General features: G+C 55.9%; 1 protein-coding gene, 1 long non-coding RNA gene and 3 other non-coding genes across 5 annotated transcripts in view; 2 read left to right on the top strand and 3 right to left on the bottom strand.

The window, feature by feature from the left end:
- Nucleotides 1-8,245, bottom strand: part of LOC127041351 (uncharacterized) — a 133,507-nt gene extending 125,262 nt beyond the window's left edge. The window contains exons 1-2 of the long non-coding RNA XR_007771636.1: nucleotides 8,177-8,245; nucleotides 7,823-8,074 (exon numbers count right to left, since the gene is read on the bottom strand). This is a non-coding gene — a long non-coding RNA (uncharacterized LOC127041351). The remainder of the gene's footprint in view (nucleotides 1-7,822; nucleotides 8,075-8,176) is intronic.
- Nucleotides 1-26,086, top strand: part of LOC127041343 (zinc finger protein 551-like) — an 804,136-nt gene that overhangs the window by 525,581 nt on the left and 252,469 nt on the right. The window lies entirely within an intron of this gene.
- Nucleotides 242-313, top strand: TRNAM-CAU (transfer RNA methionine (anticodon CAU)). The gene has a single exon. It is a non-coding gene; the product is annotated as a tRNA-Met (tRNA).
- Nucleotides 1,035-1,108, bottom strand: TRNAN-GUU (transfer RNA asparagine (anticodon GUU)). Its single transcript has one exon. It is a non-coding gene; the product is annotated as a tRNA-Asn (tRNA).
- On the bottom strand, nucleotides 19,418-19,511 carry TRNAI-UAU (transfer RNA isoleucine (anticodon UAU)). The gene is made up of 2 exons: nucleotides 19,474-19,511; nucleotides 19,418-19,453 (listed from the first exon to the last, which is right to left on the bottom strand). It is a non-coding gene; the product is annotated as a tRNA-Ile (tRNA).

The raw sequence follows: 26,086 nt of genomic DNA, 5'->3' as shown, positions 1-26,086 counted from the left end.
GTCCCCCACCAGCTGAAGGCTTAACTGAGAACAGTTTAAGAAGTGCTCCCATCTCTGGCACTCAGCTACCCAGCTCCCAGTGGGGTCCAAACCCCAAAGAGATCCCTTTTACCCTGCAGACGCTGTAAAATCCTGTGACCAGGGCAGCTGACTAGCAGCCTGCGCATCCGCCTGCCAGCATGAGAGCGCGTAAGGCCCTAATCTGGATAGTGCCGGCTGGGTGAAAGGGCTGTGAAGAGCCAGCAGAGTGGCGCAGTGGAAGCGTGCTGGGCCCATAACCCAGAGGTCGATGGATCGAAACCATCCTCTGCTATGTGTGCGCTTGTTTCTTTTCCCTCTGGGCCTTCCAGCAAGGCAGAGACCAGCAGAGCGGCAAGAGGTGGCTGAGGCGGTGGCCCGCCAGAGAGCTCCCTGGCTACCTGAGCTGAAGGCAAGAGGGAGGTCTGGGTGTGGCAAAGGCCTCCTGTCCCAGAATGAGGCTGCAGTGCTTCCTGGTCCCCTTTTCTCAAACACCCCGGCGGGCTGCAGGAGAACAGGAGGGAGGCTCTCGGGGCGCTAGGCAGTGCTGTGTGGCTGTCAGGGGAAAGAGCCGAGGCTACCGACTCGACCTGCCATTGACTCGCATGGCTCTGCGCGCCGTCAGCCGAGCGGGCCTGGCTGCGCACGTGACTCAGGCTTGGGCAGCATGGCTGCTCTTTCCTGACGGGGCATGAGGCAGGCCAACAGCTTTGCACAGCCTACAGGGAAGTGGGAGGGAGGCGTCTTTGAGCAGCCGTGTCTCGTCCCCTTCTCCCTTGCTGCTTTGGCGGAGGCGGGAAGGGAGCAAAATGTTCCCGGCTGAAAGTTTTTGTGCTCGGCCTTGAGGATTAAGCCTGAGCCTCCGGCACGGCTGCTGGGAGACGGGTTTCTGAATGGCATCCAGCACGCTCTTTGGGCCACCAGCTGAAAGCACTGAGGCCAAGAGGCAGCAAAAGGGGACTTTGGAGGCTCCCTGCAGGCCTCAGGGAAGCAAGGAAGTAGCACGGGCTCATCGCCGTCCCTGGGTGGGCTCGAACCACCATCCTTTCGGTTAACAGCCGAACGCGCTAACCCATTGCGCCACAGAGACACGGACGGGCAAGGCTGTATGGAGCACAAAAGTCGGGAATCAGCACAGGGTACGGTCTAGCATATGCATGCAGCTCTTAGACAAGCAACAGCAAGGGACTGGACTGGTATGCAGTGAAAGTTCTGTGGGAAGGAACCGAAAAGAGCACGGGGGCTGCGGTACAGTGCTTGCGTACACTTTCTTTGGCCTGTTTTGCTGGAAGAGTTAGCAGGGCGAAATTCCTAGTCAGAGGTCAGCAGGCGGGTTAATGCAAATTCTGGACTCTGGGACCAGAACTGGGGTTGGCGGTGGCGGGGGGGCGAATTTCTGTGGCACCTGCACAACCTCTGCAACCAACCTTTGCTACCTCACTCCATAACACCACACACACAGCAGCCTTTTACCTCTCAGGAACCAAAACATACCCTAAAAGAGATCTAATGGCATAAGCTTAAGGCAAAGAACTGCAGCACTAACAAGAACAAAGAGATCGAATGGCATAACCCTAACCCTAAGGCAGTGGGGCTCCTTATGGTTGCATGTTCCACTGTCATAAACGGGGCTAATGTCTCTTTCACCTGAAAAAAAAAGTAACCTGAAGCACCTGACCCGAGGACCAATCAGGAAACAGGATTTTTTCAACTCTGGGTGGAGGGAAGTTTGTGTGTGACTCCTTTGTTCTTGGTTTTCTGCCTGGATGCTCTCTCAGCTATGAGGGGATTTCTATTTCTTGCTTTCTAATCTTCTGTTTCCCAGTTGTAAGTACAAAGGATCAGCTAGTGATTTATATGTTTTTTTTTGCATTTACATGTCTATAGTTGCTGGAGTGCTTTGAATCGTATTCTTTTTGAATAAGGCTGTTTATTCAATATTCTTTTAAGCAATTGACCCTGTATTTGTCACCTTAATACAGAGAGACCATTTTTATGTATTTTTCTTTCTTTTTATAGAAAGCTTTCTTTTAAGACCTGTTGGAGTTTTTCTTTAGTGGGGAACTCTAGGGAATTGAGTCTACAGCTCACCAGGGAATTGGTGGGAGGAAGAAGTCAGGGGGAAATCTGTCTGTGTTAGATTTACTAGCCTGACTTTGCATTCCCTCTGGGTGAAGAGGGAAGTGCTTGTGTTTCCCGGCTGGAAAGGGGGGAGGGTGGAATCCCTCTGCTTAGATTCACGGAGGTTGCTTCTGTGTATCTCTCCAGGAACACCTGGAGTGGGGAAGGGAAAAGGTTTATTTCCCTTTGTTGTGAGACTCAAGGGATTTGGGTCTTGGGGTCCCCAGGGAAGGTTTTTGTGGGGACCAGAGTGCCCCAAAACACTCTAATTTTTTGGGTGGTGGCAGCTTTACCAGGTCCAAGATGGTAACTAAGCTTGGAGGTTTTCATGCTAACCCCCATATTTTGGACGCTAAGGTCCAAATCTGGGACTAGGTTATGATATCCATGCTTTAATCTCACCCACCATGTATCAAGTGTGAGTTTCTCAGGCACTAGAATAGCTTTAACATGGAGTCATAGGGCTAATCCTAGCAAAACAGCCAGGATCCTTTGCTTATGCTTAGAAAGTGTGCGGTCTCCCTGAAGTCCAAGCAGCATCCGGGGTGGGGACAACATTTTCTTCCTGACAGGGATTGTTATTGCATTCCCCCAGAGCTCAAGCTGACAGGGGCAAGTGTTTGTGCAGGTCTTTGCCTCCTCCTGGGTGTGTGAGGGGGAGCAATCAACCAGGTCTTTTGTCCACGGATGATCCATAGTGGCTTTCCTGATTTCTTAGTCAGGCCTGGTCCACACTACACAGTTAAATCGATTTAAACAGCATTAAATCGATTTAACGCTGTACCCGTCCACACTACAAGGCACTTTAAATCGATTTTAAGAGCTCTTAAAATCGATATCTGTACTCCTCCCCAATGAGAGGAGTAACCCTAAAATCGATATTACTATATCGATTTAGGGTTAGTGTGGACGGAAATCGAAGTTATTGGTCTCATACTTTTACTGTAGCTACCCAGAGTGCACTGCTCCGGAAATCGATAGTAGCCTAGGACCATGGACGCACACCACCGAATTAATGTGCCCTAGTGTGGACGCATAAAATTGATTTTATAATATCAGTTTTATAAAACCGGTTTTAGTAATTTCGATTTTATGCTGTAGTGTAGACGTTGCCTCAGGGCCTTCTCTTGTTGGAAAGGAGATGACGCCTCTTCTGGTAAACTAGCATTTCACACTTGGCAATGCTTCTCTCCTGACTGGTGGCAGGGTGGCAGCAAGGGGGTTTACAGCTTTAGTGCCAACGCTTATATATCACCTTACAACATGGGCTACGGCTATTATAAGTGAGAAGAATGCATGCAGCAACTCACGAGCTTGTCATAAACTCTAAACACTAAACACATTTTTATAAATCTAAGGCCTGTTTTAACAACAGTAACCAACAGGTGAGAAAGACTAGGTTCCAGCCATGCGTTTGTCACTTTTCAGTAAGGCCTGCGGGCCTTGGTATGAGCTGGCACCTGGTCTGCCAGTGTCAGAAGAGGATCTTCCCTCTCTTGTCCCCAGGTGTCTGTACTGAGAGTAGTACTGTTCAACTTATTCATAAATGATCTGGGGAAAGGGGTAAACAGTGAGGTGGCAAAATTTGCAGATGATACAAAATTGCTCAAGATAGTCACGTCTCAGGCAGACTGCAAAGAGCCATAAAGAGATCTCACAAAACTGGCTGATGGGACAACCAAATGGCAGATGAACGTCGGTGCTGTTAAGTGCAAAGTAATGCACATTGGAAAACATAATCCCAACTATCCCTATAAAACGATGGTGTCTAAATTAGCTATTACCACTCCAGAAAGAGATCTGGGAGTCATTGTGGATAGTTCTCTGAAAACATCCACTCAATATGCAGCCGAGTGTTGGGAATCATTAAGAAAGGGATAGATAAGAAGACTGAAACTATCATATCGCTTCAATAACAATCCATGGTACGCCCACATCTTGAATACTGCGTGCTGATGCCGTCACCCCAATCTCAAAAAAGATCTATTGGAATGGGAATGATTCAGAAAAGGACAACAAAGATGATGAGAGGATATGGACCAGCTTCCGTCTCAGAAGAGATTCATAAGATTGGTACTTTTCATCTTGGAAAAGAGACGACTAAAGGGGGATAAGACGGAGGTCTATAAAACCATGACCGGTGTGGAGAAAGTAAATAAGAAAGAAAAGAAAAGCTGTGGCTCTTCGGTGGCAGCTCAACCACACTGCTTCTTCTGTGGCAGTTCTGCGGTGAGTCCTCCCTCCCTTAATCTTTGGTAGACATTTGGTGGTAGCTCAAAGACTAAGACAGGGAATGGGGGACCCGCCGCCGAATTTCCGCTAAAGACCCACACGTTCTGCCCCGATGCCATACGGGCCACCCCTTTGAATTGGCTGCTCCAAGCACCTGCTTGCTACGCTGGTGCCTGGAGCCAGCCCTGCTCCCGTGACAAGCAGGGGCTGGTGCAGAGCACGGCAGGGAAGGGAGATGACATCTCCTCTAACAGCGGAGTACTTTCACAGCAAGGGCAGCACCTCCCCGCAGTAGCACAGACCCATCTACTCCTCCTGACACCAGCACCACCCTTCCTGGCACCGCCTCATGGCAGCATCTGCTTCCAGACTCGCACCAGAAACGGGAAGTCTGGGTCAGGCCTGGCAGCAGCTGTCAGGAAATGGAAGCAGGAGACACGACCACTCCCATTGTGCTGTGGGGCCCATCCTGGCTGGTGGAAGATGGAGGCAGTGGACACTACCACTCCCATGATGCCGTAGGGTTTTCAGGTGGGGTGCCCCCCCTAGGGTTGGGTTCCAGGAGAGGTTTGGCATCTTAAGGGATTGATGGGGGGTTGCTTGGAGGAGGTTTCAAGACCAACAGCAAAGGGGAAGTTGGACAGTTGCCAGAAAACCAGGGAGACAAGGCAGGTGAGGTGATACCTGTTACTGGACCAGCTTTGGAGTCACACAAGGTCTTCTTCATGCAGGGGAAAGGTGCTCAGAGCATCACAGTTCAATAGAAGGTGGAACGCTCTGCCCCAAACACCAAACATTCCCCTACTTCCTGGAACAGGGAGGCTGTCCCCACTGTCCTGTAAACAGCCCCACCATGTAACCCAGAAGTGGCTGCATCTTAGCACCAAGAGACCAGTGGTCACTGTTCCAGAGGAGATGATACATACAGGCCACTGCCCTACGTGGCCAACAGATGTCACAGACTGTGCACTGTCTTAGCTGGCCACACACGTTACTGCACCAAGAGGTGAGGTACACACAGGCTACTACTCAAACTGGGCACCTGGGGTCACTGCAGCAAAGGTTAAGGGGAGGATACAGGCAGGGCACTGCTGCACATGGTCACAGGTGGCCCTGCTGCAATGGTGCTGGTGGGGGGGAGATGATAAACAAGCTACTGCCTGAAGTGGCCACTACTACAATGGCATGGAGAGAAGGGGAAGGAGAAAGCAATAGGGCACTGCCACACCAGGGCACCCCGGGGAGGTCACTGCTCCAATTAGTAGAGATACACATCGGGTAGTGCCCCACCTGGGGGTCCTACACCAGAGAGAGAAGGGGCTGGGGAGAGAAGAGAAAATCAAAGGCCACTGCCTCACTTAGCCATCGGGGTCACTACCTAAATAGGGGACACACACACACAGGGCACTGCCCCACCTGCCCAGCAGCGGTTACTGCCCCAATAGGGGGATATACAGAGGGTATTGCCCCACAGGGATGCCAGGGATCAGTGCCTGCCATACCTGGCACATGGGTAGAGGGGATAGGGTGACCAGATGTCCCAATTTTAAAGGGATAATCCTGATATTCGGGGCTTTTTCTTATGTAGGTGCCTATTAGCCTCCAACCCGTCCCGATCCTTCACACTCTCTATCTGGTCACCTTGGGGGGCGGGGAGAGGGGGCTACACAAAGGGCACTGCCATACTTGGCCACCAGTGCACATCCCTAGTGGGGGAGTGATACACACCAGAAGCAGGGCTCACTGCCACAAAGGAGTTGAAAGATACCCAAGGCACTGCCTGACACAGCCACCCGGGCACCCTGCCACCTTGGGGGAGGTGAAGAATACAGCTTGGGCACTGACTCCTCTGGCTACCAGTGGTCACAGACACAATGCAGGGGTTGCGGGGAGTAAATACATACAGGGGACTGCCCCATCTGGGCAACACGAGTCACTGAGATGAGAGTGGGATACGCAGAGGGCACTGCTCCAATGGCTGATATACATACAGAGCCCTGCCTCACCTACCCACCAGCGCTAACAGGCACAATGGCAGTAGTGGGGTCACATAGGCAACTGCCCTCAGTTGCCACCAGGGGTCACTGCAGCAATGCCAGGGGGGATACATGCCAGGCATTGCTGCCCCTCGCCACCAGGAGTCACTGCTCCTACAAGAAGGCACCTACAGGACACTCCCGTGCCTGGCCAGCAGGGGTCATTATCGCTGGGGAGGGGCTATGGTGGAAGCAGAGAAAGAGCAACTAACTGCAGTGGGGAAAATCACTATCTACCAGGGAGAAAGAACGGACTCTGTTAGGACATCACACCAACTCCGGCCAGGCTCGATACCAGCAATTCGGGGCTGGAGCAGCTCCAGCTAGAGGCTGGGCAGAGATAGGTGACCTCGGTTTCTGCGCTGAGCAGGCTGCTTTGGCCGCGAGGAAGGACAGGGAACCCCCCGGCCAGGGTGTTGCTGCCCAAGGAGGGGGAGATCTGCGAGAGTCTTTGGAGTAGCTGGTTCAGCAGCTGTGAGCCACACGCTTCTCCCTGCCTGAGCTCTCCAGGAGCGCATTACGCACAGGTGTGCGCTGGATGTAGGCACCAGTGTAACAACAGGGCCAGACTCTGCTGAGTGCTGCCTGCGAGAGACAGGGGCAGATGGGCAGATGGGGGCAGGAGATGACAGAGCCAGCGGCCATGAGCTGAACCCATGACAAGTCCAGCCTCTGACATCACCATCCATCCCTGCAGCTCTCCATCTGTTCTGCTGTCCGTCCAACCCTCAACCCCCCATCCATCCCCAATGTATGCCACACACACCCCTTCACCCATCGCCTCACACACTCATCTATTTCCTCATGCATCCTGCTGTCCCTCTGACTGTCCCTGCAGTGCCCAGCACAAGGACGCATAGTGGACCCTGAGCGAGGCTTTTGGGTGATGCAGTAATGGAGCTAGTGGGTGATAAGGGGCATCTCTAATCCCAGCCCCACTTCTCCTCTGCCCAAAGCCATGACCGCAAGCCCACCCCTTTCAGTCTCAGACCTCACAGCCCGAAAGACTTGAATGGCCACTCACAGTGTGACCCAGTTACAGCAATGAGGTCTTCCTGAAGATAGGGGGTGGGAGGAGCAACCCCCTTATCCTGGCAGGCAGGACACATCCTTCCCAGTATGGCAGAGACCCTGCCCATGGGCAGATAGACCCAGCAGAGCCCATAGGAGACTGGAGGAGGGGGAGCAGAGGAAGAGAATGCAGGAAACTGAACATGACAGGTGTCCATGAAAGGAGAGAGAGAGAGTTTGAGTGAAAGTTGGCCAACACAGAGAGAAAAACCTGGGAGGAAGAAAGAAATTCAGAACAGGGAGTCACCCTCATGGATGCAACTTTCTGCTAGTGAGCACACACCACTCCTGGCCAGAGAGATGATCTGCCCTCGCAAATGGCAACATCATCTCCCTTGAAGCACCTGGTTGTCTCCCCAATCCTTGGTGCTGTCCAGCATGTCTCCCTCCACAGAAGTTACCTGGCCTCATCTTACACTCCATCTTCATATTGCTCTTCTCCTTCCCGGAGCTCCTGCTGTGCTCCTCAGACCTGTCTGTCCTCAGCTCTGCAGGCAGAGGGGAAGGGGCATGATGGGAACACACACGCCCCATTCCAGACACCACACAGCATCCACAGGGCTACCAAAACACCTCATCTTCGGCCAAAACCACACCTCACCCCGAGGGAGCAAAAAGCCTTTGTGAGTACAGCACACAAGAAGACAGGAAAAGATTAACACTCACACCCAGCCCAGCCAAAGTGGGAGGTTCCTCACCTTCCCGGCCACAGGTCCATGGGGCTCATGGATGGAGAAGTTTGGTGGGCTGTGGGGGTCCCTGAAGAACCAGCTCAGCATGTGAATGACTGGGATGTATGTGGGGGCCTGTCTGTCGGTTGGGGTGTCCAGAAGGACCTAAGGGAATAGGGGGATTAGGGATAGAGGAAAGTGGCATTGCCAAGGTGCATTGTGGGAATGTGGGATTCAGAGAGCCCAGAGTGGATGGGTGTCGGTGGTTGGACGACCCCACAGTGGTTGAAAAGGGGAACCTGGCAGGTTTGGGTGTAGCAGAGATTGAAGATGAGGAACCTCACACCCTGGGGATGGACTGTGGGAGTGGGAGGATGGGAAAGTGGGGCCCAGCAATGAGAAATGGGTTGGAGGCAATTAGGGATGGGGCGCTGAGGACGGGGATGGGGGGGAGGAGGAGGAAGGGAGTGTGGGGTGCTGAGGACAGGAAGGAAGGTGTTTGGCGTGGGGCGAGAGGAGGAGGTCAATGTTGGGGTGCCGAGGACGGTGGGGGAGGAGGAGGTCGGGAGCGAAGGGAAAGGTCAGGTAGAGTGTACACGATGGGGGAGGGGATGCTGTGGGCTGAGGGATCCCCACAGATGGGGGTGGGGCTGGCGAGAGGGTCACAACAGATGGGGAGACACTGGGGGGCAGGTTGGGGGGTTGAAGGGGCTGCTGGGGCCCTACAGAGGGAGAGGAGGGGGCGGTGCTGGCAGAAGAGTCACAGTGGATGGGGGGACACTGGGGGGCAGGTTGGGGGAGGTTGAAGGCCTCCTGCTACTTGATGGCCCTTATCTGTATAGAGCTTATCTCCTGGAATGTGTCCCATCCTTATCTTGTAGGAATGCATCCTGGGAATGCATCCACTTAGCCTGTACATTGCTAGCTGCACTCTTGCTGCCATCAGGGATCTACCACCCACACAAACCCTCCCCACAGGAAATCTCTTAGAGATCTGGCTCCTTTCTCACCAGCAGTTTGACTTGAAAGATATTTTGTTCACCCTGTCCCTCCCCCTCGCCCATCCAGATCAGTTCCCTACGTACATCCTCCAGGGCTTTAGACAGACCAGTTTTAGATCATTCAGGCACTGGGGCTCCTCCTGCCACTTGCCCAATGCCTGTTTAATCCGTGCTCTTTAGCACCCCCTAGTGACCAGTGGCAGAAGTGCAGTGTAGCCCTGGAAAGCTGCTCACTGCACATAGGGTGCAGATAACGTGCCTGTGTGTGAATTTCTCTCTTTTTAGGAAGAACGGATATAACGGGGAGCACTCAGCTCACTTAATTATGCCCTCCTGAGGCAACGTGGTTGTTATTTTTCAGGGCTCCTTCCTCATGTCTCTCATGTAGATCAAACAGCAAGTGGAGTTACAGGTGAGGCTGTTTTACAGATGAGTTTGGGTAACTAACCATCCGCTTTAAAGGTCACGTGATGAAAGCGAGCACTGGGCCGAGTGAGAACAGCAGCCGCTTCCAGAGCTGAGGAGCAGGTAACTTACTGCTGAGTTACCAGCCTTTGTGCTGGGCCAGCGGGACCCTCACGTGCCCCTGTGGCTGAGCCTCCAGCTCCTCTCACACACGCGCGCACATAGGGAGGGAGGGAGGGAGGGCCGGGCTGCCGCATGTGGGGGCTGCTTCCAGGCAGCTCAGCCCCTCCCCCCCCGCTGCTGCCCAGGCCCGGGGGTGGGGTGAAGCCCTTTCACTCGCGCTGCCTCTGCCCTGTGCCCCCCCCCTGCCAGGCCCGCACCCCATGCGCCGAGTCTCTCTCCCGCGCTCTCTCCGCCAATCAGGGAGCGGGGAGGGGCGCGGCGATCTGACGAGCTACGGCCCCTCCTCCAATAGAGGCCGCGTGTGAGAGAGAGAACTACGCTTCCCAGTGTGCACCGGGAGGGGGCGCGTTGCCTGAGCAACGTTTCGTCAATTCCGCTCTGAGACGAGCCAGGAACTACAACTCCCAGCCTGCCCCGGGGCACTTCCGTCCTCTCGGGCCCAGGTGAGGGCGGGTCCCTGGGTCAATAGGACACCTCCCCCCCACAACTCCGCCCCCCGCCCCCCAGAGAGCCCCGCCCCCCGTGCAGTGTGTTACCTGCTCCGCGTGGGAACGTGCCGCGCCGCTTCGCCCCTTTCACCCCCCGCACAAAGCAGCTGATCGGGGCGGGGGCGGGAGCGCGGGGGGCGGAGGCCGAGGACCGGGGGGGGCAGGTCAGTGCCGGGTCTGTCTCTGCCCGGTGACTCGGTACATTTGTCTGCACCGCGGGGATGTTCCCAGCGCCCCTTGTTCGCTGGGGCTGTAACCCCCCGTCTGGGTGTGAGCTGGTTTCTGGGGGTGTCCGATGGGCCTTGGAACCGGCTCCTTGTCACTCCCCGAACTCCCGCTGTGCCCGGCCACCCAGCCCCGTCCTCCTCCCTCGGGTGAGCCCGGCTTTAACCCCCCTGCAGTGCAGTGCCGACGTCCTGGCCTCACATCACCTGTTCCCCTAATCCCTGCCCCATTCCCCAGAGCCCTGCCCCCCCCCCGGGGTCCTGCCCCCACACTGCCCCCGACGTCCTGGCCTCATGTCACCTGTTCCCCTAATCCCTACCCCATTCCCCAGAGCCCTGCCCCTGCCCCTTCCTTCAAGGCACCACCTTCGCATTGCCCCTTTTTCCCCAATACCCCACACTAACTCTACCCCTTCCCCCAAATCCCCACTCCTGCATTGCCCCTCCCCAATACACCCCTCCCCTGCACCCTTTCCCCAAGGACCCACCCCCGCCCTCACATTGCCCCTTCCCTTTCCCCCCGAGAGCCTGACCCTGCACTGCCCCTTCCCCCTTAGACCCTGCCCCTACACCACCCATTCACCCCGGACCCCGCCCTCACATTGCCCCAAGCAGGGGCCGGCTCTAGCAATTTCGCCGCCCCAATCACAGCGGCACACCGCGGGGGGCCCTCTGCCGCTCGCCGGTCCTGCGGCTAGGGTGGACCTCCCGCAGGCGTCCCTGCAGGGGATCCGGTGGTCCCGCGGCTTCAGTGGACCTCCCGCAGGCATGCCTGCAGACGCTCCACCAGATCCGCGGGACCAGCAGACCCTCCGCAGTCCACTGGAGCCGCCTGCCGCCCTCCTGGCAACCGGCCGAGCGCCCTCTGTGGCGTGTCGCCCCAAGCACGCGCTTGGCATGCTGTGGCCTGGAGCCGGCCATGGCCCCAAGACCCTGCCCCTGCACCTCCCCTTCCCCCTGAGACCCTGTCCCTACACCACCCGTTCACCCAGGACTCCGCCCTCACATTACCCCGAGACCCCGCCCCTGCACCACCCATTCACCTGGAACCCCGCCCTCACATTACCCCGAGACCCCGCCCCTGCACCACCCATTCACCTGGAACCCCGCCCTCACATTGCCCCGAGACCCTGCCCCTACACCACTCCTTCCCCCTGAGACCCTGCCCCTACACCACCCATTCACCCGAGACCCTGTGCTCGCATTGCCCTGAAACCCTACTCCTGCACCACCCCTTACCCCTGAGACCCCGCCCCTACACCACCCATTCACCCGGAACCCTGTGCTCACATTCCTCCAAGGCCCCGCCCCTGTGCCGCCTGTTCCCTCTAATCCCTGCCCCCGCATCGCCCCTTCCCCCGAGGCCCTGCCCCTTCCCCTAACCCCATCTCTGCATCGTCCCTTCCCCCGAGGCCCTGCCCCTTCCCCTAACCCCCATCTCTGCATCGTCCCTTCCCCCGAGGCCCTGCCCCTTCCCCTAACCCCCATCTCTGCATCGTCCCTTCCCCCGAGGCCCTGCCCCTTCCCCTAACCCCCATCTCTGCATCGTCCCTTCCCCCCGAGACCCTCCCCTGCACTGCCCCTTCCCCCAGTCCCAGCACCCGCCTGGCCCCTTCCCTCTAGTCCCTGCCCCTTCACCAGCCATTCCCCTGAATCGCCATCCCTACATCACCCCTTTGCCCAAGACCCAGCCCACACCCTTCCCCTTTGCCCCGAGACCCTGTCCTCACACTGCCTCTTCCCCGAAGTCCCCAATGCCACACGGCCCATTCTCCCGATTCCCTGCCCCCGCACCGCCCCTTCCCCCCGAGACCCCGCCCCTGCACCACCCATTCACCTGAGACCCCTCCCTCACATTCCCCCGAGACCCTGCCCTCCCACTGCTCCTTCTCCTGGGACCCTGCCCCTGCACCACCCATTCACCTGAGACCCCTCCCTCACATTCCCCCGAGACCCCGCCCTCCCGCTGCTCCTTCTCCTGGGACCCCGCCCCTGCACCACCCATTCACCTGAGACCCCTCCCTCACATTCCCCCGAGACCCTGCCCTCCCACTGCTCCTTCTCCTGGGACCCCGCCCCTGTACCACCCATTCACCTGAGACCCCTCCCTCACATTCCCCCGAGACCCCGCCCTCCCGCTGCTCCTTCTCCTGGGACCCCGCCCCTGCACCACCCATTCACCTGAGACCCCTCCCTCACATTCCCCCGAGACCCTGCCCTCCCGCTGCTCCTTCTCCTGGGACCCCGCCCCTGCACCACCCATTCACCTGAGACCCCTCCCTCACATTCCCCCGAGACCCTGCCCTCCCGCTGCTCCTTCTCCTGGGACCCCGCCCCTGCACCACCCATTCACCTGAGACCCCTCCCTCACATTCCCCCGAGACCCCGCCCTCCCACTGCTCCTTCTCCTGGGACCCCGCCCCTGCACCACCCATTCACCTGAGACCCTGCCCTCACATTGCCCTGAGACTCCCCTGTGCACCTCTCATTCACTCTGAGACCCCTCCCTCACATTGCCCCAAGACCTCGCCCTCCCACTGCTCCTTCTCCCGAGACCCCGCCCCTGCACTGCCCCTTGCCCTGAGGCCCCCCCTGGCACTGCCCCTTGCCCCGAGGCCCCGCCCCCGCACCATCCAGTGACTCAGGAGCAGGCCAGACCTGGGAGGAGGGAGGCAGAAACATGCTTTGCTCTGCCACAGACTTCCTGGGTGTCCTTGGGCACATCACTCAGCTTCTCTGGGCCTCAGTTTTCCCGTCTTGGAAATGGGGCTGGTGGCGCTTCCTACCCTTGCACGAGCCTGGGAGGAGAATTACCCTGCGAATTAGGAAGATGCTCGGATCCTGGAGTAACGGGGGAGGGGCTCAGGGGGAGCATACCTCCTGACCCTGGCTGGGCGCCCCCGGTCCCTCGTAGCGGGGGGCTGTGCAGGAGGGTCTCCTTGCAACCATGAGTGGGTGTCTGGTGGGTGCTGTCATCTCTGCCAGAGACCCCCTAGAATCTCACTAGCTTCCTCTGCATGCGGGGAGGGGCTCCCAGGGCCGCCTGGGGGGCGGCAAGAGGGGCAATTTGCCCCAGGACCCGGGCTCCGCAGGGGCCCCCACGAGAGTTTTTCGGGGCCCCTGGAGCGGGGTCCTTCACTCGCTCGGGGGCCCCAGAAAACTCTTGCGGGGCTGGGCCCCGGAGCTTCTTCCGCTCCTGGTCTTCGCTGGCGGGGGAGCCCTTCCGCTCCCGGTCTTCACTGGCGGGGGAGCCCTTCCGCTCCGGGGGGAAGGACCCCCCGCCATCGCATTACCGCCGAAGCGGGACCTGCTGCCGAAGTGCAACCCAGTCTTCGGCGGTAATTCGCCGGCAGGGGGCCTTTCTGTTCAGGGACCCACCGCCGAAGTGCCCCAAAGACCCGCAGCGGGGGCCCCCCGCCACCGAATTACCGCCGAAGAGCGGGCTGCACTTCGGCGGCGGGTCCCGCTTCGGCAGTAATTCGCCAGTGGGAGGCCCCAGCCGCGGGTCTTTGGGGCACTTCAGCGGTGGGTCCCAGAACGGAAGGGCCCCCCGCCGACGAACAGGGCCGGCTCTAGACATTTCGCCGCATGGGGGACCCCCTGCTGCTTGCCGGTCCCACGGCTCCGGTGGACCTCCCGCAGGCGTGCCTGTGGATGCTCCACCAGAGCCGCGGGACCAGCGGACCCTCAGCAGCCATGCCTGTGGGAGGTCCACTGGAGCCGCCTGCCGCCGATGGCCCCAGGCCCCCGGAATCCTCTGGGCGGCCCTGGGGGCTCCTACTTTCTGACTTGGGGGGGAGATTCTGTGATGTCAGAGCCCGTAGGGGGAGGGGTTTGAATCACGAATCTGGAGTGGCAGGGCAACCCCCTCCCCCAGTCAGATTCCACTAGTGGGCTGGGCTGGGACCTCTAGGGAGGGAGACCCAGGAAAAAAACAGCCGCCACTATGGAACCCAGGAGTCCTGGCTCCCAGTCCCCCTGCTCTCACCTGTAGGCCCACCTCTGCTCCCAGAGCCAGGGATAGAGCCCAACCCCCACCTGCTCTGACTATTAGACCCCAGTCCCCTTTTAGGCTCGCTGCCACTTCTATCCACGCAACCCACCTGTCCGTCCCTTTGCTGCAGGTTCCTGGGGTGTTACCCCTGCTCTGCATTCCCTCAGTGCAACCCAAGGCCTTTCCTCCCACCAACCACATTTCCTCCCCCCCCTAGTGCTGGATCATCTGCTTGCCCCCCTGCCTCTTGCGGTGCGCTGTGCGGCATGGCTGGGGATTGTGCAATGGCCCAGCACCAGGCAAGGCAGAACGTAAACCATAGGCCCTGCCCTGCCCTGCCCTGCCCTGCCCCACCCCACCGGATCTGCCTTCCAGGTGCATCGGAGCCCAGCGCCCTGCACCTGTGCCCTCCTGCCCCACAAGGGGTGAGCTGCAGTCCCCACCGTGCTCTGCAGAGGGGAGAAGGGTCAAGCCAACCAGCCCATTTAGGATGGGGGAATCAACACCCTTTTTTCTGCACAGCCACTGACCATCAGCAGGATTCCTCCTTCTCCTCCCTCCTGTGCCTCAGTATGACTAAATCTCTGCACCTAGCAGCCGGTCCATCTGCTGCACCTCAATCCCCCATGCCTGAGCCTCCCTGCCAAAGTCCTGCACCTGGTTCCATAGAATTAAGTCTCACATCTCGCTGGGAACTCGACTTCTTGTGCCCAGAGAGTCTCGGCCCCCGTCAGTAGATGACCTGAGTCTGAGAAACACAGTGTCCGTCTTCTCTAAAGAAGTACTTGGAGAGGTTATTCTTGTGTGACCATGTGACCTAATGGATAAGGCATCTGACTTTGTATCAGGTCATTGAGAGTTTGAGTCCCTTCGTGGTTGTGCTTGTGCGGTTTTATCATTGTGCTGAAAGTCCTACTTCCTTTACAGCTGGAACCTCTTCTTGGCTGCTCAGACCAATGCTCTGGCTTCAGCTAGAGCCCCGGGAAGGAGCTGGGGGTTGGACATCACAAAGGCTGGGGCATGAGCCCCAGGTGATTCCAGTCTAGCCTTTGCTGTTCCTTACTTGCCAAAGAAACTGGGCAGCTGCCCGGGCTGGCGTGTAGAGCAGTTTCCCTCCTCCAAATGTGCTCCTGTCCCTGTACTTGAGGGGGCTTGGTAAATAGCACCTTGGGAGCCTGGGTGTTTCTCTGCTTCTTGCCAGCCGGGGGAAAGCCTCTTGGGGTAAAATCTCCTGCCCCATTGCAGAAGTGAGGACTGTGAGTGGGAACAGACAGAGGCCACACCAGGGGGCTGGCCCTGCTTTCCTACCTTCTTCTGATGTTGGCCACAGAGCATCAGCAGCTGCTCCGCATGCTGGTCTGCGGGTGGCCTTCAGTGGGTGTTTGGCATGGAAGGGAGCAGGCTGGCTATGGGTCTTTGTCGGTGTCTGCTGGCCGCACATAGGCATGGTCCTCCCCTCTCCTGAACAGCCAGAGTTAGTCTGTGCTTGAAAGCAGGGACACAGGAAACTCGAGACAAGAGGGTGAGAAAGACTGAGAAAGAACCTATGAAGACAGCACACACTACAGGGACACTGCCTGGTGAAGGGATGTGGAGACACCAAGTTGCCCCATTTTTCCTGGTGCCCTACGCAGCTGCGTACTGCTCCAGTGGCCAGCCGATCCCTCGGCTGTCTGATCCAGCCAGGAAAGCTGTCCCTGCTCTGTCTCTTCCCCAAAGCCCCCACCCCTGCTCTGCCCCCATGCCGCCTCTTCCCACCCCTGCTCCACTCCATTCTGCCCCCCACTCTGCCCCTTCCCCTGAGCTGCATCCCGGGGTACTGCAGGAGGGATCAGTCTCATCCTGCACTCACCGGGCGGTGGGAAGTGGAACAACCTGGCCCCAGCCTGCTCTACTCCACCAGCTCCCAGCTGCAGCGCTGGTGAGTGCTGGGGGGCGTTTCCCCCCACCGCCCAAGTTCCAAGGCTGGGAGCAGAGTGCAGCAGGCTGGGGCCAGATCACTCCACTTCCCGCTGCCCAGTGGAGTGACTTGGGCCCTGCGTCTCCGCTCTGCCAGTTTGGCACCAAAATGTCTAGGGACAACCCTGAATAGATCATTTTTCCACAGGGACCGATGACTGTTAGAATAGAGATATTCAGGCTGCTTGTACAGGCCTAGACTTTAAGAATTTAGGTGTATTTTTATCACTTAGCTAGTGACAGGGGTATAAAACAAAGAACCAAAATCCCAGTCTGCCTGTGTCTGGGCCTTCTCTCCCTAGGAGAGTCTGAGCCCTTGTTCGTAAGTGTCATAAACAGATAGTTAAGGGTTAATGTCTCTTTTACCTGCAAAGGGTTAAGAAGCTCCATAAACTTGGCTGATACCTGACCAGAGGACCAATAAGGGGACAAGATACTATCAAATCTTGGTGGAAGGAAGTCTTTGTTTGTGCTCTTTGTTTTGGGGGTTGTTCGCTCTTGGGACTATGAGGGATCAGACATCCATCCAGGCTCTCCAAATCTTTCTGAATCAGTCTCTCATGTTTCAAACTTGTAAGTAATTAGCCAGGCAAGGCGTTAGTCTTATTTTTGTTTTCTCAACTTCTAAATGATCCTTGTTTGCTGAGAGGATTTTACCTCTGCTTGCTGTAACTTTGAACCTAAGGCTAGAGGGTTTCCTCTGGGCTATATAAATCTGAGTACCCTGTAAAGTTTTTTCCATCCTGATTTTACAGAGATGATTTTTATCTTTCTTCCTTTAATTAAAAGTTTTTTCTTTTAGGAACCTGATTGATTTTTCCTTGTTTTAAAATCCAAGGGGATTGGATCTGGACTCACCAGGGATTGGTGGAGAGAAAGGAGGGAGGATGGTTAATTTCTCCTTGTTTTAAGATCCAAGGGGGTTGGATCTGTGTCCACCAGGGAATTGGTGAAGCCTCTCAAGGCTGCCCAGGGAGGGGAATGTTTTGGGGGGGACAGAAAGTGTTCCAGACACTAACTTCTGGATGGTGGCAGTGTTACCAGATCTAAGCTAGTAATTAAGCTTAGAAGGGTCCATGCAGGTCCCCCACATCTGTACCCTAAAGTTCAGAATGGGGAAAAAACCTTGACAGTAGGCTAAGGCCTTTGGCTAAGCAGCAGGGGCAGCTATACGCTGGGAAGTGAATGGTCACATCCTCACCTCCCAAACCCGTCACACTGAACTAAGGTGGGGTTGGGCTGTTAAGAAGATGATCCTGTCCCAATAGTGCCCATCACCACCAGATAAAGAAACAGATCTTAAGGGAGCATCCAGTCTGGCAAGAAATCCCTTCTCAATGGTTGTGGTTGTGAAACTGTCATTTCTGTAGGGTTTATCTTTATGGCCCCCGCTTTTCTATTGGCAATCTGTCTGGTCCTCTAATTGTTTCTGTCTGCTGCAGAATTAGTTTTGCTGGATGTAAGTTAATTAGGGGAGTGGGATGTAATTGGTTAGAGAATTCTGTTACAATGGGTTAGATGTGGTTAATTACATTTCAGTAAAATGATTGGTTAAGGTCTCGCTGAGAACATTACTGTATAAACTGGGGTCAAACAGGCACTTGGCGGGAAATTGGAATCATGATTGCTAATGGGGGGATGGGAATAGGGAACAGGGACTCAGGCAAGGCTCTGCAGTGTCGGAGCTGGGAAGGGGGACATGGGGTCAACACTCTGCAGTGTCAGAGCTCATAGACTCATAGACTTTAAGGTCAGAAGGGACCATTATGATCGTCTAGTCCAACCTCCTGCACAACGCAGGCCACAGACTCTCACCCACCCACTCCTGTAACAAACCCCTGACCTATGTCTGAGCTATTGAAGTCCTCAACTCGTTGTTTAAAGACTTCAAGGTGCAGAGAATCCTCCAGCAAGTGACCTGTGCCCTACGCTGCAGAGAAAGGTGAAACCCCCCCAGAGTCTCTGCCAATCTGCCCTGGAGGAAAATTCCTTCCTGACCCCAAATATGGTGATCTGCTAAACCTTGAGCATGTGGGCAAGACTCACCAGCCAGCACCCAGGAAAAAATTGTCTGTAGGGATGTGGGGTAAACGCTCTGTGGTGTCAGAGCTGGGAAGGGAACACAGGGGAACAGACTCTGTTGGTGTATAGAGATAAGCCTGACTGGTGTGAAGGGCTTTGGAATCTGCTTGCTTGGAAACTAACGCCAGTAAACATCCCTTTGTCTGCACTTCGGACTTATGGTCTTTTGCTGCTTGCTGTCTGCTTGACAAGAGCCAGGGAAGGGGAAAGCCCTCTAAAAATGGCTCCTTGCTCCTCTCCCTCCAGGCTCAGGAGTCAAGGATGGGCAGGACTCCAGGCTCTGCTTGAGGGATCCTGGCTCAGGGGCTGATGGGGGAGAAAGGATTGTAGATTCTGACCTGCACTCTGGAGAGGAGGTAATAAGTGAAGCAGGGCCGGTGCAACCATTTAGGCGGACTAGGCGGTTGCCTAGGGTGCTGAGATTTGGGGGTGCCAAAAAGCGCTCCTAATTTTTTTTAAATGGTTGAGCAGCCGCTGCTGCTGGGACAGAGAGGGAGTCTGAGCTGCCGGCGGCAGCCAGCAACCCAAGGTGTTCCCTGTGTCAGGGCGCCGCCACGGCAGCCCGCAGTCCAGGGGGTCCACTGGGTCAGGGTGTTCGGATGGGGCGGCAGGCAGCTCCCGTGGAGCTGCCGCAGTGGTGCCTGCGGGCGGTCCGGTGGTCTGCGGCTTGGGTGGAGCTGCTGGTTGCGCCTGTGGGCAGTCAGCTGCTCGCGCAGCTCTGGGGGACCACCCACAGGCACCACTGCGGCAGCTCCACCAGAGCCGCGGGACAGCGAAATTGCCGTCCGCCTAAGGTGCTCAAAATCCTAGCGCCGGTCCTGAAGTGAAGGGGGAATTTTTGATTCTACCCTGCTTCAATGTCCCCAGGGCTGGAATTCTACATTCCACAGGGCCAAATGAGGGGATGAAGCCATTTGGCTAATGAAAACCAGTGCTCCAGGTGAGGCTTGAACTCACAACCTCAGCATAGTTCCTCTCAGCACTGCCCTATAAGTACTGCATACTAACCAATTGTGCCACTGGAGCACCTGTTAATTTTTAGTTTCTCAGTCCCCTAGGTTGATAAAGGCAAGGAGTGACCCCAAAACATTCTCAGTGGGGTTCAGAGCAGGTGGCGACAAGCGTTGTACTTGGTGGGGTGGATTCTTCTTAAGGCTTCCAGGCACCATTTCACCCTTTTGTTCTTCTCTGTGTAATAACAGAGCTGACTGAGACTCACTGTAGAGTCTTGCTGCAGACCAACAGGTCTGAAATCACTGATCACCAGGTCTAAGCATTAGTCCTGCTTTGGGACAGTGTCTCTCATAAAAGAAACTGCCGAGCCTGCGCTAGCAGTGAGGCTCCCTCACTAACAGCTGAAATCAGGGAGATCTGTGTGAAGTGCAGGGCCCCAGGGGTGCCTGAACGGGGGGAACAACACCCTAGGACTTTTCAAAATGGGAGGGCTCTGCCTTGCCACTTTGTAATGACCGTAAGGGTGAGTGAGGGTGGGGAAGGGGCCGAGAGCAGAGAGCAGGAGGATGGGTCTTGGGGGAAGAGGCAGTGTAGGAGTGGAGGTGAGCTGGGGCAGGGAGCTGAGGGGTGCAGGGAGAGGGCTGCCCGCAGCAAGTAATGGGGGTGGGGGCATGCAGGGGAACTGCTCCCTGTCCCAGCTCACCTCTGCTCCATCTTCTCCCCTGAGCACGCTGCCCCCGCTCTAATTCTCCTCCCCTTCCAGGCTTGCCGCACTAAACAGCTGATTAGCACCGCAAGTCTGGGAGGCAGGAGAAGTGGAGCGGTGCCAGCGTGCTCAGGGGAGAAGGCAGAGCGGAGGTGAGCTGAGGTGGGGAGCTGCTGCAGGGGGGGCTGCTTGGCTCTTTGCCATGGCCCCCACCCCTGCTCCACCCCAGCCCTGCCCCCCCGCCCCTGCACTCACTGCATGGTCCACTTCTCTGGCTCCCAGCCACACTGCTGGCAAGTGCTGTGGGGCGGTTCCCCCCTCCCCACAAACTTGGGAGCCAGGGGAGTAGAGCAGGCTGAGGCCCCAGGCCTGTGTGGGGGGAAGCAGAGGGGGCCTGGTCCCAGGCCTCTGTGGGGGGCCAGGGGGCTGGCTACTTCCTGCAGAAAGTGGAGTGACCCGGCCCCAGCCTGCTATTGCACAATCCCCAGCCACGCTGCACAGCCCGAGAGGGAGTGGGGGGCCAAGCAGATGATCCAGCACGAGGGGGTCATTCTCATTGGTAGCTGTCCAGTGGCAGTGAGTTCAACAGGCCTTGGCACATGCTGTGTGGGGCAGGAGGTCCTTGTATTTGGAGCAGTGGGAGTGAACTGCGTGCAATTGTGTCCCTGAGCACAACTGTGAATGTTATGGTGTGTGTGGGGGTTATTGTGAGTGTGGCTGGGGATGTGATTGTTTCTCTCTTTGGGAGTTGGACTAACATGTCCCTCTGGGTGTGTTGTGTGCGAGTGTTCTTGGGATTGTGTGAGTCCCTTTGCGTGTGTGTGTCAGTCACTTGCTGCAGAATACAAAAATCATGCAAAGCCATTTCCTGCTGGTTAGCCCATCAGCACACTGATACAGTGTCACAGACACACACACACACACACACAGAGCAGGGCTCAGCAGAGGGCAGCAGGGACACACACGTCTCCCCTGGGCCAGCTTGGACAATTGTCCATCACTACTCGGCACAGTGCTGGTGCCCCCACACGGGGGTGGGCAGTGACCGGGCAGAGGGAGCAGATGTGCTGGATCTGTAAAAGCAGCAAAGAGTCCTGTGGCACCTTAAAGACCAACAGATGTATTGGAGCATGAGCTTTCGTGCGTGAATCCCCACTTCGTCGGCTAGATTCAGAAGGAAGCACTTTGGGAAAATCAGTCAAGGCCCTTAGCAGAGCTGGGACACAGACCCAGTGACCCCTGCACCACCCTGGGAGGGCAGTGGGGTTTAGTGGTCAGAGCAGGGAGGGGCTGGACACCAGGACCCCTAGGTTCTATCCTTGGCTCTGGAAGCGGAAGGGGTCTAGAGCAGTGGGACTGGGATCCAGGACTCCTGGGTTCCATAGGGGAGACTGTTTTTCCCTGTGCTTCCCTCTCTAGAGAGCCCAGCCCAGCCCCCTAGTGGAGACTGAGCAGGAGTGGGGGGAGTTGTTCTCCCACTTTGGAGTTATGATTCAAACTCCTCCCCCAGGGACTGTGACATCACAGAATCTGCCCCCCCCCAACACAGAGAAAACTAGTGGGGTTAGGAGGGTTCTAGCTGCACCCACCAGACACCCCCTATCATTGCAAGAAACCCCCAAACCTACTTGCACCCACAAAACACCCTCTGAGGGTATACGCCCCCTGCTAGGACAGGACCTCTTGCTCCCACCCCTTTTCTTATCACCACAAGCTGCTCCCAGACAGACACCACACCCCATTCACACACCTTTTGTCACTACGTAGCTCAGCGGCAATCACTGCCCTGAAGTGACTCTGGTGCAGGCACTCCCCACACGAACTCCCCACACCGGATTCTGTCCACACACAGAGAATTGTCTCTGCCCGGCTCCTTCGGTTCTTCTCGCTGCTCCCTGTACTGCCTCCAGACATTGCTCATCTGCATAACCCCGCCCATGGACACGTGACCCCTTCTGTCCTGCTGGTTTCAAGTGAGTGAGTTGCCCTTGGGGAGTGAGCAGGTCACAGCACATCACAGCCCCAGCGCACGTCACAGCCCCAGCCAGGGCCGGCTCCAGGCACCAGCTCAGCAAGCAGGTGCTTGGGGCAGCCAAGGGGAAGGGGCGGCACGTCGGGCTCTTCGGCAGCAATTCAGTGGCAGGTCCCTCGGTCCCTCTCTGAGGGAAGGACCTGCCACAGAATTGCCGCCAGAGAAGAAGGCGGCGCAGTGAAGCTGCTGCCAATTGTGATCGTGGCTTTTTTTTCATTTTCCCGCCACTTGGAGCCGTAAAAACCTTGGTGCCGGCCCTGGCCCCAGCATATGTCACAGCTCCAGCACACGTCATAGCACGTCACAGCCTGGGGCAGGGACATATTGGGGGAGGAGATGGGGGGAGGGAGATACCCAGGCCCATAGACCCATAGGGGCAGGGGATATTGGGGTCAAGAGGAGAGGAGAGGGGTTGGCAGAGACCCAGCCTGGGGTGCAGGGGAAATGCGGTGGGGTGGAGGGAGCTGGGGGACAGAAGAGACACATGTGGCTGGTGAAATGTTGGTCCAAGGAAACTGAGTCACTCCCAGGACATGCTGTGCAGGAGGGAGCACAGGGGCAGGGAGAGAGACCCATCCCCATAGAGCCCAAGAGGGATATTGGGGGCAGGGGAGAGGATGGAGGGAAGAGAGACCCAGCCTCGTAGACCCCTAGAGGCAGTGGGATATGTGGGGGCAGGAGAGGGGATGGCGGAGGAGAGAGCAATCTCCATAGACCCCCAGAGGCAGGAAATGAGGGGAGAAGGGAGGGATCCAGCCCTCTAGACCTGTAGGGGCAGAGAGATATTGGGGGCAGGAGGGGATAAAGGGGGTTGGCAGAGACCCAGCCAGGAGTGCAGCAGAAATGGGGTGATTTGGAGGGAATATGGAGGAGAAGAGACACATGGCAGGACACATGTTGGGACAGGGAAACTGACTTGCTCCGAATACATTCAGAGCAGGGCAGGGAAGAGGCAGATCATGCTGATCCCAGGGTAATTTCAGGGGGTTCTGATTCCCCACTCAGCCGGTGGGCTAACCTCTGAGCTGAGGAGACCTGGGGTGGGGCAGGTGCAGGGGCTGTGTGTGTGTGTCAGGCTGGGGGAGCTGCCTGGGCAGAGGTGCTGGAACTGGGGATGCTGCAGCGGCCCCTGGCTTGACGTGGTTTCCATCACACCCAGGGGTTACAGTTGGTTCAGTGGCGCAGCACCCCCCACTATACAGATTGTTCTGGCACCACTGGCCTAGGGTCACTGTCTAGTGCCCTTTGCCTCCCCGCTCAGGGTCTGCCTGGCTCTCCTAGAGCAGGGCGAGCACCCAGCTCTCCTGGGGCAGGGCTGGTGAAAGCTCTGGACAGATATTAACAGCTCCGGGGAGCCTGGACAAATATAAGTTGGACAGAGGAGCCTGGGGCAGTTTTATCAGAGAGCAGAAATGAATCCCGAACACAGCACTGGAGCTGCAGTGCTAGGGGTGTGTGCCTGGGTCACCTGCACAGTCTCCCTGCACCCCCTCATGGCATAACAAGTTCCCTGCAGAGAAGAAGCGGTGCGGGAATGAGGGGTGTGGCTGGTGCTGCAGCACCCCCATATCTTACTGTGAAAAGCTCCAGATGCTGTAGGAACAAAGCCAGCATTATTGTGTGATTCCAGAGAACCCCGGAGTTGTGCTGCTCCTGTGTAGTGTGAGCAGGAATTTCATGTTTTCACACTGCTTGTGAACACACCTGGGTACGGTTCACAGGCTTTCAGCACCCCCACTATAAAAAGTGAGAGAGCCCCACTGCACAGAAGTGCCTGCTTAGCCTGCTGCAGACACTGCCAGGCCTCTGGCCTGCTGCCCTTTCTATACCACAAATCCCGGGCACTGAAGAGACGGATCAGAGCGTCGAATTCAGGGCTTGCCTACAGGGGGACACTCAGCAAAATGAATTTTGATTAGCAAAATGTGTGACTTGAAAGTGGATTCGTTAAATGGCATTGAATCCCTCACTAACCCAATCACCGAACTGACCTTACCTAGACCATTAGAGTGTAAAGATATTTCTTCCCAGTTTGTGAGAGAAAGCTTCATACCCTACAGTCTTCACCCCTCTTAAAATGAGAGCTTCGAGGAGGTTGCAGAGAGGTTCTCTGTACCTGACTTGGTTTCTGGATTATCCTGTTCTTTACCTTCTTCGGCTGCTGCAGGGTTGCTTTTCTCTCCTTCACCATCTTGCAGCCTCCTCCTTCTCTTCCTGTTCAAAAAGCAGCAGCAGCAGTTGCTCTGGTATCTTAGACCTTGTCTACATGAGAACATACTTTGGTATAATTTACGTCGCTCGGGGGAAGGGTGTGAATAATCCACACCCCTGAGCGATGTAAATTATCCTGATCTAAGCACCGTTGCACAGAGCGCTGTGTCGGCAGGAGAGCTTCTCCCGCTGACAGAGCTACCGCCTCTCGTGGCCAGTGGAGTAATGAAGCTGATGGGAGCAGCTTAGAGCTAAAGCTTTACTGACTAGGAAAAGAAATGAGGAACTTATTTACCAGTTTAAAGCCAGTAAACATACACACAAAGGGGTTACAGTCTGAGGTTTCAAACAGCAGTAGAAGCTGCTGTAACAGGCAAGCTCTGTATGTCCCTTAGGGCTAACCCTGGCCAAACAGCCAGGATCCCTTGCTTATGCATAGAAGTCGCCCCATCTGCCTGAAGTCCAAGCATAAGGGCAGTTTCTTACTGACAGGAATTTTTATTCCATTCCCCCAAAGCTCAAACTGATGGGGCAAGTGTTTGTGAAAGTCTCCACCGCTCTGTGTGTGTGTGTGTGTGTGTGTGTGTGTACACAATCAACCAAGTCTTTTGTCCACCGATGATCCAGAGTGACTTGTCTGATGTCTCAGTCAGGGCCTTCTCTTGTTGGAAAAGAGATGACTCTTCTCCTGGTAAACTAGCATTTCACACTTGGTAATGCTTCTCTCCTGACTCGGGGCAGGGGTGGCGGGGTGGCGGCGAGGGGGTTTACAGTTTTAGTGCCAACACTTATATATCACCTTATACCATGGGATACAGCTATTATAGGTGAGAATAATGCATGCAGCAACTCACAAGCTTTTCATAAAGTCTAAATACAAAACACATTTTTATAAATCTAAAATGACACTAACAAACAGGTGAGCAAGACTAGTTTCCAGACATGCATTTGTCACTTCTCAGTAAGGCCTAGAGGCCTTGGCATGAGCTGGCATCTGCTCTGCCAGTGTCAGAAGAGGCTCTTCCATCTTATCCCCAGGTGTCCCCCAGGGGTCCGTAGTGGGACCAGTAGTGTTCAACTTATTCATAAATGCTCTGGGAAAAGGGGTAAACAGTGAAGTGGCAAAATTTGCAGATGATACAAAACTACACATGACAGTCAAATCCAAAACAGACTGCGAAGAGCTACAAAAGGATCTCACAAAACTGTGTGACTGGGCAAGAAAACGGCAGATGAAAGTCAATGTTGATCAATGCAAAGTAATGCACATTGGAAAACACAATTCCAAGTATACATATAAAATGATGGGGTCTAAATTAGCTGTTATCACTCAAGAACGAGATCTAGGAGACATTGTGGCTAGTTCTCTGAAAACACCCACTCAACGTCCAACAAGATGTTGGGAATCATTAAGAAAGGGTTAGATAATAAGAAGATAGTAAGACAGAAAATATCATATCACCTGTATAGAAATCCATGGTATGCTCACACCTTGAATCCTGTGTGCTGATGTGGTCGCCCCATCTCAAAAAAGATAGATTGGAATTGGAAAGATTCAGAAAAGGGCAACAAAAATAATGAGGGGTATGGAACAGCTTCTGCAGAGACACCTAAAGGGGGTAAGATAGAGGTCTATACAAGCATGACTGGTGTGGAGAAAGTAAATAAGGAAGTGTTATTTAGTCCTTCTCACAACAC

This window comes from Gopherus flavomarginatus (genome assembly GCF_025201925.1).
Source record: "Gopherus flavomarginatus isolate rGopFla2 chromosome 13 unlocalized genomic scaffold, rGopFla2.mat.asm SUPER_13_unloc_2, whole genome shotgun sequence".
NCBI classification, from domain to species: Eukaryota; Metazoa; Chordata; order Testudines; family Testudinidae; genus Gopherus; species Gopherus flavomarginatus.
This window is presented reverse-complemented; position numbering and strand designations above follow the sequence as displayed.